This window comes from Thermobia domestica, chromosome 4 (genome assembly GCF_964235325.1).
Source record: "Thermobia domestica chromosome 4, izTheDome1.hap1.1, whole genome shotgun sequence".
Lineage (NCBI taxonomy): Eukaryota > Metazoa > Arthropoda > Insecta > Zygentoma > Lepismatidae > Thermobia > Thermobia domestica.
In genome coordinates this window covers 169,023,548-169,044,135 of record NC_137457.1, presented here as the reverse complement: position 1 = coordinate 169,044,135, position 20,588 = coordinate 169,023,548, and the positions used below count along the sequence as shown (strand labels likewise).

Below are 20,588 nucleotides of genomic sequence, written 5' to 3'. Positions count from 1 at the left end.
CTCTGGAAATACTTAATTCTCAAATATTGCATAAAATATTTCATTTATGTTACAGGACAAGGTAACAAAAGCATTTCCGTACAAAATTAATAGGCGTTTATAAAATATTTCTTATATTACGATCGAATTTATTTTTAAAATATTCGAAATGTTTTAAAAATTATATTTCACATGTTTTCTGGTAACAATAGAACACGTTGGAAAACATTTTATTCTGTTCATAGAGCTATTCTGTTGTCTTTATCATGTATGAAAACATTTTTGTGTTACTTCGAAAACATTTTCTCTCTCAACCAGGGAAAAGTGCGTTGGGACGCCGCCCCCACCTCGAAAAAAAATTTCCAGCGTCTCCCCAGTTCCAAAAAAATTACAATGGGCAAAGATAGGCAGGGGAATGGCGTGACGTCATCCGCTACCTACCATCCACCCACATTTTCAGATTCACTTTTACCCCTGCTCTCAACATTGAAAACATATTACATTACATTCAACAAACATTTCTATTCCAATTTGTGAAAATTTTCCTTACATTATTTTCATACTAACGTTCTAAAATTGCACATTCTGTCAGTTGCGTATTTACGATTTTGTTTCGTGGAGGGTATCTTTGCTAACTTTATTCCTGGAAATGTGAAAATTTTGCAGGATATTATAGTTACTTTAATATAGTAAAACAAATTTGAGGGGAGGTCTTAAGCCCGAAAATCTTCTTTAACGCAACTGCTTCCTGTACTTCATTAAATTTTCTCCAAACACATTAAAAAAATATTTCCGGCAAATATTTGGGATACTTCTCAGATATAACAAAGAATATGTTTTCTCCAGTAACGAAAGAGTATATTCTGAAAATGTAAAAATGTTTCTATAATAGACCTATATCAGAAAATGTTGTTCACTAAAGACACAAAATATCTTCCAAAACACAATGGAAAACATTTTCTATTCATTTTTAATGTTTTCTTTTATCTGTATTAAAGATTCATATTCAAAATTTGATACGATATTCTGGAAATAATACTAAAATATCATACGAAAATATTTAATTTAAGTTATAGGAGAAGATTACCATAATACTTTTGTAAAAATTAAGTAAACCTTTTAAAAACATTTCTGAAAAATATTTCTTATATTACAAAATAATTTATTTTTAAAATATTCTAAATGTTTTCTAAAATATATATTTAATACCTTTTCTCGTAAAAATAGAAAATATTGCAAATAACGTGTTAGAAAACATTTTTTAAATATGTGGAATATATTTCATTTCATTGTTTTCCGTATCATATATGGAAAACATTTTTAGTATTATTTCAAAACTATTTCCCTTCTCAACAGTGAAAACATATTAAACGAGATCCAAACCAATATATGTAATACATTTTGTGAATATTTTCCTGGATCTACTTTCCGGCAAGCATTCTCAAAATGTATTCCCGGTAATTTCTGAAATGTTTTACAAACATTTTTTTGAACATATTTTCGGGAAATGTTCGGAATACATTGGGGGAATCAGGATGGAAATCACCAGAGAAGAAAAACTTTTGGAAACCAAGGAAAATATTTTCTTTTGATTGAGGAAATATTCCTTGCCCTGTGGGTAGCAGAATTGAAATCACAGCCACTTCCGACCTGCTCGATACTCCTATAATTCAAAAACATTTGAGTTTCGTTTTACTTTCTTCTCTTCTTCTTCACTGGATGTGGAAGTGGAAACTGTTAATCCTCATTCAGAACCGGTCTTAGTTCAATGCACATGTTGCAAATGCGACATTTCTCTTTTATGTTCTTAGTTCGATTCTTGTTAATGTCACTACCACTACCTTTGTTTTCTTTTAATCTCAAGGTTTTAATTTACGTCATTCGGCTCTGTTACGGCTTAGCTTCCTCTTAATGTACATGCATCTTCCTTATTCCTTTCGTGGTAGTAATACACCTTCTCTTAGATTTAATAGATTTTGTGTCCTCTGATTCGCTCAACGTTTCTTGTGGCATCATACCTAACAGTGTGGTCAGCGATGGGGCATTGCTGCTGTGGACGTGGGCTGTAATTATTGAAACAGTAACCTCCAAGCTGACACATTGGAGAATATGGATTCACCATACAAAGTTCTATTGGATTTGCGTGTATATCTCAACGATGCAATAAGTGATGAGTAGAGGAAAACAATTATCAATCTGGGCCATATTAGAACACTCGATAGTACAGTGTCGGACGATGCGCCATGATCCACGTACACTCCAACAATGTGAACTCAAACTCTCTGAAATTGGGTGTATTCGTTACCTTTTATGACCACTTTTTCGGGGTGTATTTGTGTTGTTTTATGACCACTTTTTTAAACCCTTATTGGCCCAAGACCCACATACCATCCACCCATGGAAAATCGAACACCTCGAAAACTCGTTCTCTTTTAAAAGGTTGTATTCGTTCCCTTTCATGAGCACTTTTTGGGGGTTAATTCGTTCTCTTTTATTAGCACTTTTTCAACTTCCATTTTAACATAGTAGATATCACACAGAGACTGCAAACATAGCAGATAGATGAAGGCCAATGAACACATCTCCGAACCGTCTATTTAACATAGCACATATTACATAAGACTATGTAGCATAGAAAAGCCAATAAAAGAGTGTGGCTTTTTTTCCACCCCTATTTTAACATACTCAACGCGTTATACCTTTCCCCCTACTCAAACTAAACGAAGTAACAAATTGGAGTTGTCTATTGAATTTTGTTCTAACGAGAAATGCCGTTTTTAACTAATTCAGAATTTATAGACCGCGTCGTACTATTTAAAAAACGAAGGGATAAATTTGACTGACCTATTCAATTTTGTACCTACGAGATATGCCATTTTAACTAGCTTAGTATTTTAAATCGTCTTGTACTATTTAAATAAACAAAGGGATAAACCGAGTACCTATTCAATCTTGTACAATTGAGAAATACCACTTTAATTAGCTCAGAATATCTTACCTTTTTTTACTATTTAAATAAACAATGTAATAAATTGTACTAACGAGAAAAAATCGAAGTAGTTTCATTTTAACAAACTCCAAGTTTTATATCATTTTGTAATATTCAAATAAACAAAGGAAAAAATTGTTGGACCTACTCAGTCTAGGCAAGAGTGAATTCAGTCTTATCGTCGAACCCCGACTTGGAGACGACGAAATTAACTTAATTTCTATATATGTGTGTGCGAGGAACAAGAACTCTTTGTTCAAAAGATTGCTGAGAGATTTTTCTACTTCAGTTCCCATGAAAACGGAAATTAGCAAGTCACCTCAAGTGTCCATTGTGACATCCAAACTAATTTGTGATTGGACAATTTTTGCTCAGCAATCAATAGTGGGCAATGATATATTCAGTGAGTGGTTGTTATTCACGTGACCCTCGGTAAATAGGAGAAGCACAAGTTAGTCTGGCGAAGAACATCGAAACTCCCGTCACGCTAGAGAATCGGGCGAAGTAATTGAGGCGATACAGGAAATGTCCCCAAAACGCAGTGGTTATGTGGACAGTAACTCTACGAACTATTAGCAAATAACTGGGGGTTAATCATTTCAATCGAATGGCAGGTAGTGCCTAACGTTTGAGATGAGAGGAAAAAGAAATTACCTCCATTGGTCAGTGAACAGAAGACGCTCGGTAGTGATCCTTAAGTGCAGAGAACATTTTAAGTGGAGGACAAAAAAAAACGATCGAAGGACTGCTGAGTCGCACACCTTAATGGAGCACGTCGTCTCGTGGAAGCCTGCTTGGTTTGAATTGTAAGTAAACACACTAAATTTGTTCTGTGGTGGCGGCAGGAATATTCTAAGTGAAATATTTTTTGCCAAAGTTACATTTCTTTAACGATGTTAAAACCTGATGTTCAGAAAGTAGCCAGCACGCCTAATATGTATTAGAAAAAACATTCGTTACACACTTTTGTTTATGAATAAGCCACTTACATTAAAATAAATTAAAAGTATACACATTTCTTTGGTAGACCTTGGAGTATTAAAGAAAAAGGGGAAACGAGTTAGCTAGGTTAATAGGATCAGTTTAATGTTTTGCACGGCCACATAATGTGTTTACATTGTAAAGATAGTGTTGATATAATTTTGTGTAGTATTTTTATGTGCCTATAGCATCATATAATCTGAAATAACTGTAGGGACGTGTAACGTAGATATTTTGAGAATGAAAATATGATCATTTAAATATATAAGAAACTATCGTAATTATTTAACAGTAAATTTAACAATCCTTTCACATCGCGAGGACGTAGGTCATGGTATGTGCTTCTAATAGCCTACCAAAAGCAGTTGAGCTATCTCTCGCCACAAGTCCAGAAGTTAAAGAGAGGACATATAGTGTTAGTCATCACACACAAATAGCTCGCACAAGGCCGACCATGTTGCGTTTAACTTTTACTCAAATCTTCCCAAGTTAGAGTGTCTTTTGGCAAATCATTTTATGTATCTCGGTGGAGGAAGATGATTGAGAGACTTACAATGCACGTTGGTTATTGAGTATAAGGACAAATAGAAGCGCCCTTCCACACCAGCGATAACATAAATAATTGGTGCCGAAACCCGGGATCATATTAAAATAAAATACTTAATTGATTCAGTAGAACAGCGATTACAGTAACTAGTTAACATTTAAATAGTTCTAGCATAATTACTCATTTTATATGAACTACCCACTCTCCGCGCAAGCGCGAAAATTAATTTCATTTAAAAACCGGTATTGAAAGAAAAGAAAGAAAGAAATGTAGGTCAACGCGTATGGTGAATTGTGTATTGCAAGAGTAAAGCGTATGTTTATGATTGTTTTTGTGCATATGTATTAGAGATATTAGTTACAATTTAGAGAACTTTTATATATTTTTAGAGATATCATCATTTTGTTTTAAAGACAGTGAATAAAAAAAACGTAGACAAAAAATCAGACCCGTAGAGTTAAAGGAAATGCTTACTGCATTTGTTGATAAGTAACGATATATTAAATGACAGTATTACCAGTTTAAGGAAAGAAATGGGCAACAAACTTGAAAGTATAGACAATAAATTAAACATTAGATTAGAAGAAAATAATGTTAACTAAATAAAATAATTACAAATTTAAGAGAAAATTTAGAAAGTAAATTAGAGCAAGTTAGCAAAGATATTCTTCAGGCAAATAATTCTGTCACGCATATCACTACCCACATACATGCTATGGAGGAGAAAATAGAGGAATACAGAGTTGAATGTAAGAGAAATTTAGAGTTCACGAAGGTAGAAATTAAGGATTGCAGGACCGAAATTGCAAATGATCGCGAAGAAAATGAATAGAGCTTTAAAGAATTAAAAAATAGGCAGACGGTGTTCGAATTTAGCGTTAACAAACACCATGCACAAATTGAAACTCAGATTTTGTAATTTGAGGCAACGATAGGCATACAAAATAAACATACAGGTGACTATGTTAGGTTTACAGGAACAGTGTCGAAACGTATGCGATATTACCGCCAATATCACAGAGTTACCCACAGAAGTTTATAGGTTAGAGGAACATACGGCACAATCTGTCCAAAACATTATACAGCGAGTACAAGACATTCCATTACGATCAGCTGTTAAGTCAGAGGGGGAGCACGAAGTCAAAAGGAGGGACCTTAAGTTGTAACAAAGAATAGGCAACCTACAAAATAACATCAGCCAGATGCGTGATCATACTTTTGTACTTTAACACAAACTTGTTTTATTAGTGTTTCTGAATTGTTTTCTTCAAGTTTTTCTGGTTGGTTGGCAATTTCTACTTCTGGGTAGAGCAGAGGCAATGACTTTGCGTGTGTCGATGGGTGATAAGGGAGATCTCTGAGATTAGCTATCTGCTCTTCCGGCAAATGTTTCCCAGCCATACGAATCCAAGTGTTGCAGGTCTTTGGGGTTGGATTCCAAATTCTTACCCTATCTATGGAATTAAATCTTATACTCTGGCAATTGCAAGGTCCCATAATCCAACTGCACGGTTATTTCCGGTAACAGAAGTACAGGCGTACGGCCTGCGAAAAATCTCAAAGAATTTTACGATTTCTTTTTGACAAGACTACTCACGTTTCGTTGTCGAACAAACACTAAATCTCCTTTAGAAACAAGTCTTTTTCCTTGTTGGGCTTGGTTCCACTTTTCGTTGTGCGCTGAGATTTTTCTTTTTGTACGAAGAGCAGCCATGATAAGTTTATTGCTCCAGTCTACAGAATTTTCCGATGTGATTACTGCTTGAACGTTTATGCCAAAATGAGTGAATATAGGCCTTGACGAATTAATGTTCAAATGTAGACTAGCAGGTGAGACACCAAGACTGATAAACAGAGTAATTATACAAAAGTACTGCTTGGGATAAATACTCTGCCCATTCTTTATGTGCCGAAGAACACAACGTCCTAAGTGTATGTACTAAATATTTATTAACGTTTTCTACCAAAGATGCCATATGGTTATATGGGATAGTGTGACGTACGACTACGTTATACATTTTCATGGCTTTCAAAAGCTGTTTCGAGTGGAATACCGGGGCGTTATCAGTAATGATGACCCGAAATAATGCCAGCATCCGAAAATAGAATTCCTCAAAACATCTAACTACAGTTCTTGCGGTTGAGGTACGTAACGTGAACGCCGTACAATAACGCGTACAAAGATCCATTATTACTAAAGCAAACCTGTTTTGAGTTTGGTCAATCTGATAATTTCCTAAGAAATCTATGCTAATGGCGTCTCGTGTTGCGTTTACACAGATAGTATCCATTAATTTGGCAGGTTGGTGTTGGTCAGGTTTCATACGCTGACATACAATACAATCACGAATGAAATTCTTGACGGATGTTCGTAAACCTTTCCAATGGAATGCTTTAGAGGTAATTGATAATTTCGCTCAATACCTGGGTGGTGAATATCTGTGTGATAGATATGCAATCAATATATTTTGTATGAGCGTCGGAGGAACACAAATTTTCCACAGATCTGGTTGGTGAAAGTCCCTAACTACCAAAATGCTGTTGTCTAATTTATAGAACTTTTTCCATGACCTACCGTTTTTAATCTCGGCTTTATCCACACTGCCTTCCAAAACATTAATGACATTAATGTAATCGGGACATTCACGCTGAAGTGAGGCTAGTCGTTCTGGTGTAATGTTCATACTCTCTTCCTATAGTACCTGAAAGGTTTGGACTTTCAGTAGGCGGTGTTCGTGGGTGGGGAATAGATTATTTAAGGTGTCACTGCCGCTCAATGGGAGTTCAACTGCCCATCTGGGTAACCTATTGTTCCAGGATTTAACCCGATCTAGGTAAGATAGAGTGTGATGGTCGGTGAAGATGGTCACGTGATTGCCTAACAGGATTGATTTCCACTTTCTGATTGCAAAAATAACTCCAAGGCATTCGGCTTCAGTGGTAAAGTACCTCTGTTCTGTAGGTGTTTTAAAGTTCTACTAATGCACTGTATTATACGTTTCTCATCACCGTGTTTTGGCCATAGGACACTTCCCACTCCACATTGCGTGGCATCTGATTGTACGTAAAAGTCATTCGTAAAGTCTGGATAAGCTAACATAGTGTTATTACAAATATCCTGTTTAATTTGATTGAAAGCTGTGTCACATTTTCTGAATCAATAGATTGTACAAAGGGGCTGCTTCCACAGCAAAATTCGGTACAAACGACCTAGACCATGAAAAGAATCTTAGCACTGAAAGTAAAATTTAATATTAGTGGGTTTAGGTAATTCTCGAGCTGCTGTTATACTACGTTCATCTTTTCGTATCCCTTCTTTACCAAATACATACCCTAGGAATGTATTTGGCGCAAAACAGACACTTATTCATATTCAAAATAATACAACGTATCTTAAATTCCCTAAAAGTGTATTCTAACAATTGCGAATGTTCTTCAAAACGGTTTGTCACTACCAAATTATCGTCCACTTATCGTATGATTTTACTATGTAATTCTGGTCCCAAGACATATGCTATCGTTGCGTCGAATGCAGATGATCCGTTACGGTAACCAAAATGCCACTCTTTGGTACTGATAATATAAACCCTCAAAATTAAAAGCAAAATACGATTGTGAATATGGAGGTAGCTTGGTTTTTAGGTAACTTTGTTGTAAATCAAGTACCGTGGTAAACTTCTTCCATCGTAGTTTCGCAATTAAATCCTCGATTTGTTCCGGTTTAACATGCCGTAATATGGAGTACCTGTTTACCATATGTGAATCGATGCACAAGTGAAATTGGTTATTCTTTTTCGGTACCACTAATATCGGATTACTATGTATACTTTAACTCAGTTTTATAATCTGCAACTGTAATAACTTTTGAAGTTCGGCGCGAACAAATGAAATGGCCTTATACGAGATGGGATATTGTTTTCTTTCTAATTGATCGGCCGTGTTTATTTCTGCTTTATAGACGAATCCTTTACATTTCCCAGGGTAGTTAGTGAATATTTCCCGATGTTTAAATAATAAATCTAACAGCTGATTACGTTGATGCTGATTGAGGTCATCAGCTTTCTGGACTGCAGAAATCATTTCTTCGTCCGTGGGGCATTGTTTCTGGAAAACTTCTGGTTCGCTAACTCCTACGCGATTAATATGCTGATGTTCTGTAACATCACCACTGTCTGTTTGTTCACCGTCACTATCATCTAAGGTGGACTGTACCTGAACAGGAAGTAAAGATACAATAACTCTAATATTCTCGTGTTCTAAAGTAAATGTTTCCTGACTGAAATTAATAATACTTTGCAGCTGTGACAGTGCATTTACGCCAAGAATGAAACGTTCTTGCAAGCATTGATAACGTACAACTCAAGTGAGAAAGTTAATACATCAATTTGGAATGGAACTATCGTTTTATCTTTCCACTTTCGTTTAAAGCGACCGATGTAGTCTACCAAAAGAACGTGATCGGTTGATTGTAACTTAGGTGCAATGGTATCTCTACTAATTTCTTTCCAAAATCCATACAAAATGAATGAGCCATCAGCTCCCGTATCAAGTAACGTTTTGACTGGGATAGCATTTATTTTAGTCTCTATGCAGTAAAGAATTTTTTTCTTCGTGATCTTCCTCCAAGTCACTGCTTTCGTCACTATCGAGGGTCTCATCCGAGGCAAAAGTATAATTTCTAACGCGTATGAAATTTGGGGAATTTTCAAAATCACGAGATTCGATGGACGCCATCGAATCCGTCGGAATTTAGTTTCCCTCGTGCCCATCGGAATTTAGTTTCACTTGTCACTTCGGTTCCACCGTTTCGCTCGGGCGTACGTTCTTGCCAATTCTGACGTTCATTACGTGAGTGCGGCCTGAAGTTCCTCCTTTCCCTTCTATTATTTCTATTATTTCATCTTCGCCAATCGTTCCGGTTTCCCGAATTGTTATTATTAGCTTTACGTTGTTGCCTTGGACGATTGTCTGATTGTTCGTTGCTTGCCTGAGTACTGCCCATAGAATTCTCCTCACGCCTATTCTCTCGGTTATTTCTTCCATTGTTAAGTTGGTTCCAATTCCTGCTTTGTTCTGGATTTTTATTGCTAGGCCTATGGCTGGTTGGCTTACTACACTGAACTCTGACAGGTTAGTACAGTTTATTTCGGTTGTCGTAATTATTTCCTTTGCGCCTATAACCTTTTTATTTGATTGTCGCAAAGATTCAAACGTTCGGCGCTAGCAATAAAATGCGCAAACTCAGTACACGGATAAAACGCAAACATTTCCCTATACTTATAATATCTTCGCGGGTGAGCTTTCACGATTCAAATCACTCAACGTGCGGTATTGCGTGGTCGAAAATTCTAGACCTGAACTATGCACTCGAGGACCAAATTTTGTATTCCTAAGAGCGGTCAGCCTACTCACTACAATAGCTTCCGACTAAAATGCATCGACTAAAGCATCACTAAACTGTGTAAAAGTTGTAAACAAATGATGGCGCGTTCTGAACACTTCTTCTTCTCTACAATCATCGACTTTCTGCGTAAAAATACCTTAATTTCGATTATTCTTCTGATCACGCATCTGGCTAATGTTATTTTGTAGGTTACCTATTTTTTGTTCCAACTTAAGGACCCTACTTCTGGCTTCGTGCTCCCCCTCTGATTTAACAGCTAATCGTAATGGAATGTCTTGCACTCGCTGTATAATGTTTTGGACAGATTGTGCCGTATGTTCCTCTAACATATAAACTTTTGTGCTTAACTTTGTGATATTGGCGGTAATATCAGCGGTGATATTGACGATAGTTTTATACTACTGCAGTATTTGTGAAGGAAATTTGTCCCTAAAATCAGCTGATACTCATCCGAGGAGAAATGTTAAATACCCATCTGTATGCGTCGGTTTATTTTCATCTTATACTTGACATTGATATTGCAATTAAAATATACTATACGAAAAGGCTCCGGAAACGACTAGGTAATCATGGAGGGACAATTGAACGTGTAACACTTGAATCAAGAAGGGCTGTTGCTGACTTACTGTTTATCCACACCTTGACGGATGAAAGTTTATCTGTGCTTAAGCCCAGACCGTATATAGTTTCGTTTCTGTAAGTTGAAAATACGTTTACATTACAAGTGTTTACTTTGCAAGTATTTCTCACCCAAGTATCCATCATCATGGCAACATCGTAACAGTTGAATTATCTCATGCAATTCATTGTGAGCGGTTATCCAGTATAATTCCCCAGATTTTATTATCTCCTGCATTGCTTCAATCTTCGACACGAAAGCGTCCCATTTCGGGCCACGTGTTTTCCTATGATTAAAATCATTCGCTAGTTTATATGCATTTTTAAATCTTAATCCAATTTTAATTCTTGTCTTTTTTCTGTGTCCATAACTTCTGCAAGTTCTTTCAAATGTCTGAACAGTTCGTAATTTTATTCCCGACTGGTTCCCCGAATGTCCTGCAGTAATGAACGTCGAATTCTAATTGCGTATTATACGATGATGATGGGAAAGCAAGGTTCATTCGCTGTTTAATCCGATCAAAGGCTATTCTTGTATCTGCACTTGTTCCACTTAGTACAAAGATGCTAGAGCATTGAAGGCAGACAAGTGCCTGTACTTTTGTTTATCTGTCCAAATATAAAACAACCCTGCTAGCTCAAAGGCTTCTAAAAAATCGCTCTGTAGACTCGAAATGGAATCTAGAAAATCATGGTACCGTAATACGCGGGCGAGTTCATAATCGTCTATTCTGTTTTCGCTTTACAAATCAGCTGGAGAGGAAGGCAGTTTGGAGTATTTGGTCTCTCTTTCCTCTGTGATAGTCCAGGCTTCACATTCTCTAGTGGCGTTTCCTAGTTCTAGTCTTGTATTCTTCCTCTTGACGCCCCTAACTCCTGCTTTTGAGGTAACCTGTGTGGTGGTTTTCCATCGGTCTCTTTTACACCCATCGTTTCCTTGGAATGATTGACCTTGTCTAGAGGATTTGTCAGTTGATGTTATTGGCATAATGTTACTTCTTTGTCTAGCACTGTGACAGCCGGACTTCATATCCCTAAGCGATTCAAATTGCACAGGAATTTTGAAATCCATATCGCCCTTTTATTCTGATATTTATTACCTGCTGTTCCATCTTCCTTGGATCCGGTTCACAGAGTTTGATATACCTCTCTGCCCCAAATGACTGTGTTTCCTCCACTCCCAGCGTCTTCTTTTATATGTAGTGTATCATACATGCCCCACCAGAAGTCAAGGAAGGAACCGTACCACTAGTTAGATAATTTAATAATAAGCAATATTTCCTCGCATCATAGCAGCAGCATATACAACACATACATAACGGCACGCTATTAGATTGGATACCCCCCTTAGGCAGATATAGTAGAAACCAGAGGCTTTTCAAAATCAAAACATTATCCTCAATTAAAAGGTATACCAATGAACCATTTATTAACGAGATCATATAGAACAAGTAACCAACAAATATATATATATAAGTGAAGCTCATATGGAACAAGATGTAAATATATAGTATATATTCTCACATTTCAATTTCAATTAATCTCTCTCTATATATGTATATGTGTAACACGGTAGTAACAGTAGATTAATATCAAATTAGCAAAAATAATTGAATTTAATTATACATTAAGTTAACACTACTTTTACCTGCATATGAAAAAAGGGCAACTTCCAATGGTCAACTCGGGAACGAACGATGGCAGGAAGTTTCACAAACACAAAATATCATTATTAAAAAAAGAGAAAACACTGGAGGAAAAAAACTATAATAAAAAAAACCACAAACTACAGAACTAAATAACTGAACACTTCCGTCTTCGATCCTTTCCCTCGCTGTCCATGGAATTGCAAGGCACAATTTTACACTTAAAAAAAAAACAACCAATACGCACCCGATTTGAAGTCAATCTGACAAACGGCAGAAGGAATTCAAATCACGGAGCCAGACATGACGTCATGTTCTATACAATAGTGCCAGAACAATTAACTAATAGAACACCAGAATAAGAAAACTTATTTTTTTTAGAGATATTAAAGTAGAATACACTACATGGTGGGTCCCCCCGGAATTCAAAAAATGTAAGAAACATTTTTTGAATTACCAGAAATATGAAACACTTATGGAAATGAAAACGATTTTGTTAGTAAGGGTGATAGATGAATATGAAGTATGAAAAGACAAAACAACAAACCATAAATAAATAATGAAAGGGACCACCAAATAATATAAAGCCAAATTGACAAAATATATTGAAGCATATCATTAAATATATTGTAGTTTTGGTAAAACACAAAAACCAGAGTAGAGTACTACCATGCTATAGAATGTAAACATAACATAGGCTTGAATAAACCTTAAATATCCATAGACGATAAGATTCATATCCATTAGGCGCAGAATAATATATCTCAAATAGAAGTGTAGACTGGCCAGTCTTTACAAATTGGAACATACATGGATTTTTTTTATAAAAACAAACAGCTCCCTTACACCTGAAATAGAAATAAGTGTAAGAACCTCACAAATATTAAACCAAAATTTACAATTCGGGTTCAGGAGTTTCACGCATTTCATACTTTTTTAATTGGCTAACATGTGAAGAAAATTTTCGGTTTTTACTTTCGTCTAAAAGAATTATAGTATTCGGACCAGCAAAGGAGTCGATGAGGTAAGGACCAAGCCACAGAGGCGACAAAGATTTACTAACTTTATCTGTTATAGACGACTTAAAGTGAGATTTCCAAAGAACTAATTGGCCCACCTGGAAAGTAACTGGATTATTACGCTGCAGGAAAAGATTCTTTCTATCTTCCCAAGCTTTATGCATATTTTTTAAGGCATCGGACCATATCTCTACTGAATTATGTAAGTTCAGGTCGGAATCCTTTACAGACCATTTAACTAATAAAGGATCTAGAGCTTCACGTCCCAAATAAAGCTCAAATGGTGATGCCTTTAATTCACAATGTTCAGAAACGTTAAGAGAAAATTGGATCGGATATAGGAAATTGCTCCATACCGTCTGATTCTCAGAGCAATAACATCTTAATGCATTCTTTACCGTTTGAACATATTTTTCAGCTGCGTTTCCAGACGCAAAGTAAGCTGAACTACGTATATGTTTGATCCCTAGTCCAAAGAGAAAACGACGAAACTCCTCGCTACAAAAATAACTAGCCCGATCCGTGGATAAAGCAAAACAATGACCAAAACGACAAAATATCTCCTTCATTGCTTTAATAATAATTCTACTGGTCGCATTACGTAATGGAACTAAGTGCAAAAAACGGGAGGCGTTATCCAGAAGTAACATTATGTACCTATAGCCATTGCTTGGGATTAGCGGACCAGCCAAATCACAGTATAAATGTCCCTGGAGTTGTGTTACATATTTAGAAGACAAAAGACCTTGGGGCTTTTCAAAACGTGGTTTCGAGATCTGACATTCATGACATGAGCGCACGTACTGATGCACATCACGAATCAAAGAAGGCCACGTAAAATAACGTTTAATTTTACTAAGTGTTTTAAAATTTCCCGTATGATTTTCCACCAAAGTTCCAGAGTGATAATATTCCAATACCAAAGGTCGTAAAGACTTAGGCAATAGAACCTTGTAAGGATTATACCGTGCTTTTGTTCTTTTATATAATAAACCACGTGACAAACGATATTCTTTCAAGACATTTCCTGCAGCTTCAGTTTTCTTATAAATATCTGAGATATCCGGATCCTTTATTTGCTCTTCTTTTACATTATAAAATGCTAAAGGAGTATTCAACAGGCTTGAAGCCAAAAATTCACGTTGGTATACCTCCTCATCTATAGGTTCATCTATAAGGTCATACAAACTTGAATCATATATTCGACTCAAAAAATCTGCGTTAATCATCTTGTTGCTTGGTACATGTAAGATATCGAATTTAAATTCTAACAATCTATGAATCATAGTACTATATCGTGTAAATTTTTTAGGGTTACGCAACACGCAAGCTAAAGCATGGTTATCAGTTAATATTGTAAATCTTGAAACAAGATAGTGCTGAAAACGAGTAATAGTATTGTACAAGCTAGCCAACTCCAAGGCAAAGATAGGACGATTATAGTCCGAAGGTTTCAGTTTTCTACTATAGAACGCAACAGGTTGATAGAAACCGCTGGAATCCTTCTGTAGGATCACACTCCCGAACCCTCGCAAACTAGAATCAGCTTCTATAAAAAACCTTTTACTCATATCCGGTATCCTCAAGATAACCTGCTCTTCAAAAGCGTCCTTAATACGAGCTAATGCCTCAGATTGTTCTTTACCCCAAACAAAGGGAATTTTAGGTGATTTTAAGTCGGTTATGGGACGCATAATCTCAGCAAAATTACTAATAAATCGACTATAGAAAGACAAAAACCCAACAAGAGATTTGACACCCTTCCTATTACGAGGAGCAGGTAAATTTCGTATAGCTTCAAGTCGATCCGGAATCATTTGCATAGTTCCTCCACCTACACGAAATCCCAAATAATCTATCTCCGTTTGAAATAAGGAACATTTTTCTGGTGAAATTGTAAGACCTCGTGATCGAAGTCGATCAAGCACAGTCTTAAGTAATGTTTTATGTTGCTCAATTGTATCAGAACAGAGTACAATATCATCAGCATATACTTCGACACCTTGCTCCTTCAAATCACCTAATACAGTATCAATAGCGCGCGCTAAAGCCGCCGTCCCAGTACAGAGTCCCATAGGATGTACCTGAAAATGATAACTTTTATTGTCAAAAGAAAAGCCCGTATATTTCTGACAGGATTCATCCAATACTATCTGAAAAAATCCCCTTTTACAATCGAATCTCGACATAATACGAGCATTAGCCAGTGTAGCAATAGATTCTTCCATGTTAGGGGTGACTATATTATCGGCTTCCACAAGCTTAGATAATTTACCAAAGTTTAGAACTAGCCGTCCTCTACCTGCACTATTTTTGACAATAAAGCAAGGGGAACGATACTCACTAGTACTCTCCACGATAACCCCGTTATCCAAAAGTTCTTTTAAAATTACACGCATTTCTTGCTTTTGTTTACTAGACATAGGGTATTGTTTTTCACGAAACACAGTATCCTCCTTAACCCGAAACTTGTACTTAAAATCTTTAATTCTGCCGATATTTGATGTAATCACATCAGTATAATCAATTATAATATCCTGTACAAATAAAGGTAAGGTACTATCTTCTTTAATAAGTTCATTATCAATGTTTTCCACAATTAATTTTCTAGTTGTATTATCTAGTTGATTAACAGACGATTTGTTATTTAAATTATGCATAACTCTATTGTCAATCGCTAATACCTCATTGCTATTCGAAGGTACTTCTGAAACACCCTGTACAACATTACATTCAACAGGTGATTTAAGTTGTAGCTCATTTTTATATTCTATTACTTTTTTATTTTGAAAAAAAAATCTTTATTAGTAGCCTGTGACGTTAAAGACCAAGAATTTAAAAAAGAATTATAGTCATTAAATTGATTTAAAGCAGAACAAGCGTTTTTAAAAATAACAGGTTCTTCAGATAAAGCCAAGTTGTGTTTATATTTAGTAACACACTCTTTACCTTGCTGTAGTACTGCTTCCTTATCTCCAACAGGTTGTTGACCGGGAGGCAGGGCTGTATTACGTGGCACCTGGTCTAGTGAGAACTCTCTCATTGTATCAGGAATGTAACAGGTGTTATGACCTTGACCATGAAAAAAGCTCTTATCTTCGCTGCCCAGCTGATTTTGAACATTTGGTTTGTCGCAGGATGTGCGGTTCCTTGTAAGATAACCCATCAAATATGATATAGAATAAGGACCCGTCTTCCTGCAACCAAAAGGAAAAGGGCCAGAATATTGTCCACAAAAAGGAGGTTTGGAAACATACGTAATGTTGAAATTGTGATCAGGAAAGAATATACTTCGTTCTTTAACATCCAATTTAAAGGCAGTCTGCTCAATAAAGGGCATTCCTAAAGTAATATGTTGGCCACTGGGACAATGTTCGTTTATATACGCACAAACAGTTAACTCTTGCTTATTAATTCTCAACGGGAGCAAACAATATTTGTGTAACACTAAACGATAGTTTGTAGCAGTACGTCCCACAAAGTTCTTAACATGTATTTTTAGGTTCGAATCCCGTTGTAGTAAATACTGTAACACTTCGTTGCTTATAAAATTAACACTTGAAGCACTGTCCAAACATGCAAAGTATTTTTTATCATACAAATCGACTTCAATAAATATACCACCTTTCCCAACTAATGGAGGTAAGGTTCGTACACCACAGTCCGAGGTTCGAATCTGCTGAGTATCAGAATCATTTTGAAAATTAGACACCTGTCCTTTGTGCAAATTACCCGATCTGTTTCGTACATGAGGGTGAACTATACTACGCGATCTAAAGTCACTGCTTGTACGATTTATATCGAATGATGATCCACCAACAGTTGTTTGATGCTGCTTCGTAAAAAGTTCTAACTGTGAGTAAGCCTTTAAAGAGTTCATAAGTTCATCACACGTTTGAGGATGCTCACTATAAAATACATGCGATCTCACATCCGGTCTACAACCACTAGCCACCGTTAAGATGTACGTTTCGTCACAGATTTGAATATCCAATATACGTGATACTTGATCAAGTCTACGTGAATATTGCAAGACCCCTTCACTTTCGCCCTGAGGTTTATAAAAATATCTCGTGGTAAGTTGCTGTATAGCCACGTCAGAAAGCAACTCAGTCATCACATATCTACATAAATCTACCCAGTTCCTCGTTGTTTTAACACTATCCTTAAGACACTGTAGTAATGGATTTCTAGTTTTTGTTTGTAAAGCATATACCACACAACGAATTGGAAATTCATTACCACTTAAAAAATCGTCAATTTTACATATAAAATTGAACAACTTGTCAGGGTCATTACCATCACAAATTGGAAGATTTTCCACAAATCTATTTAACACCGTCAAAGCAGTATTATCCTCCAAACGAGAAGAATTGGTACGGACATAAGCGTCATCACCTATTACCTTTGTATAATCACTATGGCATCTACTACCAGATACTTTACTAGTACGTTTAGGAATAGCGCCCGTTGACCTATCAAATCCCATGTTATCTTTATTAACAGGTATCCCAGAAGACATCGGACCCACTTTTCCAGCTATGTCTTCTAACATTTCTCCTAATCTTTCAATTCCAAAAAATAACCTATCAATTTTATCTATATTTAGAGGCGGCGTTTTTACACCATCATCATCAAATCCGGATATAGTATCTGAGACTACCTTATCTTTATCTACACCTTCGGCCATGTTGAATATATATATAATACGAACAGCAAGGGCATTAACAAACTAATTCAATATGTAAAAAGCCTCGAATTGGTGAGATTGACTTCAAACCATTTATATGTAGTGTATCATACATGCCCCACCAGAAGTCAAGGAAGGAACCGTACCACTAGTTAGATAATTTAATAATAAGCAATATTTCCTCGCATCATAGCAGCAGCATATACAACACATACATAACGGCACGCTATTAGATTGGATACCCCCCTTAGGCAGATATAGTAGAAACCAGAGGCTTTTCAAAATCAAAACATTATCCTCAATTAAAAGGTATACCAATGAACCATTTATTAACGAGATCATATAGAACAAGTAACCAACAAATATATATATATATATATAAGTGAAGCTCATATGGAACAAGATGTAAATATATAGTATATATTCTCACATTTCAATTTCAATTAATCTCTCTCTATATATGTATATGTGTAACACGGTAGTAACAGTAGATTAATATCAAATTAGCAAAAATAATTGAATTTAATTATACATTAAGTTAACACTACTTTTACCTGTATATGAAAAAAGGTCAACTTCCAATGGTCAACTCGGGAACGAACGATGGCAGGAAGTTTCACAAACACAAAATATCATTATTAAAAAAAGAGAAAACACTGGAGGAAAAAAAAACAATAATAAAAAAACCACAAACTACAGAACTAAATAACTGAACACTTCCGTCTTCGATCCTTTCCCTCGCTGTCCATGGAATTGCAAGGCACAATTTTACACTTAAAAAAAAACCAACCAATACGCACCCGATTTGAAGTCAATCTGACAAACGGCAGAAGGAATTCAAATCACGGAACCAGACATGACGTCATGTTCTATACAATAGTACCAGAACAATTAACCAATAGAACACCAGAATAAGAAAACTTATTTTTTTTAGAGATATTAAAGTAGAATACACTACACCGTCCGCTCAATAGCGTACAATGTATTGGAGTATTTGCTCACTCCATTCCTCTTTCTATCTCTCCCAACCTCTGGCCATATGATCGTTTTCGGTCCAATTGGTTTTTATGTTTTTACCGCCATTCTTATTAACTTCTTCCTTAACTCAAATTCAATAAACGTTTGATGGCCATGCCTCCAGTTTTCCAATGGTGGTCTAATAACTAAATTTAAATATGGAACACTGTTCAGATACTAAATTCAGTTCGTATTGGTTGATTCTTCTAATTTTGATCGGCTATTCCTTCTATTTACGGTGTATGTTATGAAAAAATGTAGTCAGTGACACTTTCCCTGTCATATTAGGGACGTTTTTGGGACGTTTAGGGACGTCTTTATAACTTCTTGTGATATTTCTGCTTTCGTTCAGTTACATTATTGTTTGCTTCTGAATTCGAGATTTCTCCCAGTGGTGTGTTGATATTGATTAATTTATTCACTTGACCTATGAAAGTGTTCCATTTTTGAGTATGAATGTGTATTTGCTCCGTTTCGACATTTTCGTCATCTTTTCCTTAATTTGCAAATAGGTCTTCCTTTTTCTTCTTGACTAATATTTGCGGAACTGACTGTCGGTCAGACAGTTGGGCTCTACTTGTATCTGTTTTTACCTTCATGGCATTTATGCGTTTCTCGTGCAGGGTTCTTTTTGTCACCAACCTTCAAAGTTGTTCGCGCATTGTCGATGATTCGAGTCCTTGCAGGACTGCTGGTTCTTCTTTTTCTCTTCCCACTCCAACCCCTTCTAATATTGTAGTTCGACATCGCCCTCCCTCGCCTTCCTCTCAGTACTTTTTCTTTTAGATAACTGCGAGAAATAGTTCTGAGGTAAACCTTTCGTTTACAGAGAACTTGGGAATGTAGTGGAACTCTGGGGCTACTACTGATGTATCATTTCCTTTTCCATCTTTCTATTTGTCGACGACCTTCCACAAATCTATATATTATAAATTGTGGCTCGCGGCATCCCTGTGTACACAATTGCCCAGAAATCGATCATGCATATATGCTAAAAAGGGTGCCCAATAAGCGTTGGTTTCAATGTTTCCATCAATTTTATAAATTTCTTCGACAGACTCATGACTTTTCTCTATTCCTTATGGGACCCACTTATAATCTCTTTCCACTATGTGCTCTGTTCATGGACGTATATATATATATATATATATATATGTGTGTGTGTGTGTGTGTGTGTGTGTATGTGATAACAGAATGGTGCATATAGTTCAGCAGGGGGCTTACTCGTACGACTATCCCCTTCAGGTCCTGATCTTTCTCATATTTTCCTATTATCAGAGTGTAATTTTTCTTAATTCCTTTGCTTAACAAGTACTGCGCATACATCGTTAAAACTGTTCACTTAAATATGCTGCTACTCACACTTCCCTACTTTTTTCTCAGTTTCATTTTCTCATTTACTTTTTACTACTAATCGACCTATGCCAATTACTTCATATCATATCGAGTACTGCTATTAATCAATTCTGACAGTAAATATATATGATTAGATATTTTAGTATGGTTTATTCGGTTATAAGAGTGGAAAGTCCTTTAATACATGATGTTCCCATGGATAATTCCCGTCATGGGACTTCTTTCTTGGTTATTAACTTACGATCTCATTAGCACTGCGAGGATCTGAACGTAATAACCTCTTATCTAATATATATCATAATTAATATAAACGTATAACATTCAATTCGCGTCCTACACCAG

The 20,588-nt window shown here is 36.0% G+C and overlaps 1 long non-coding RNA gene across 1 annotated transcript in view; it reads left to right on the top strand.

Moving 5' to 3' along the window:
- The window catches only part of LOC145683394 (uncharacterized), a 522,616-nt gene that overhangs the window by 74,627 nt on the left and 427,401 nt on the right, over positions 1–20,588 (top strand). The gene's annotated exons all lie outside the window — the stretch shown is intronic.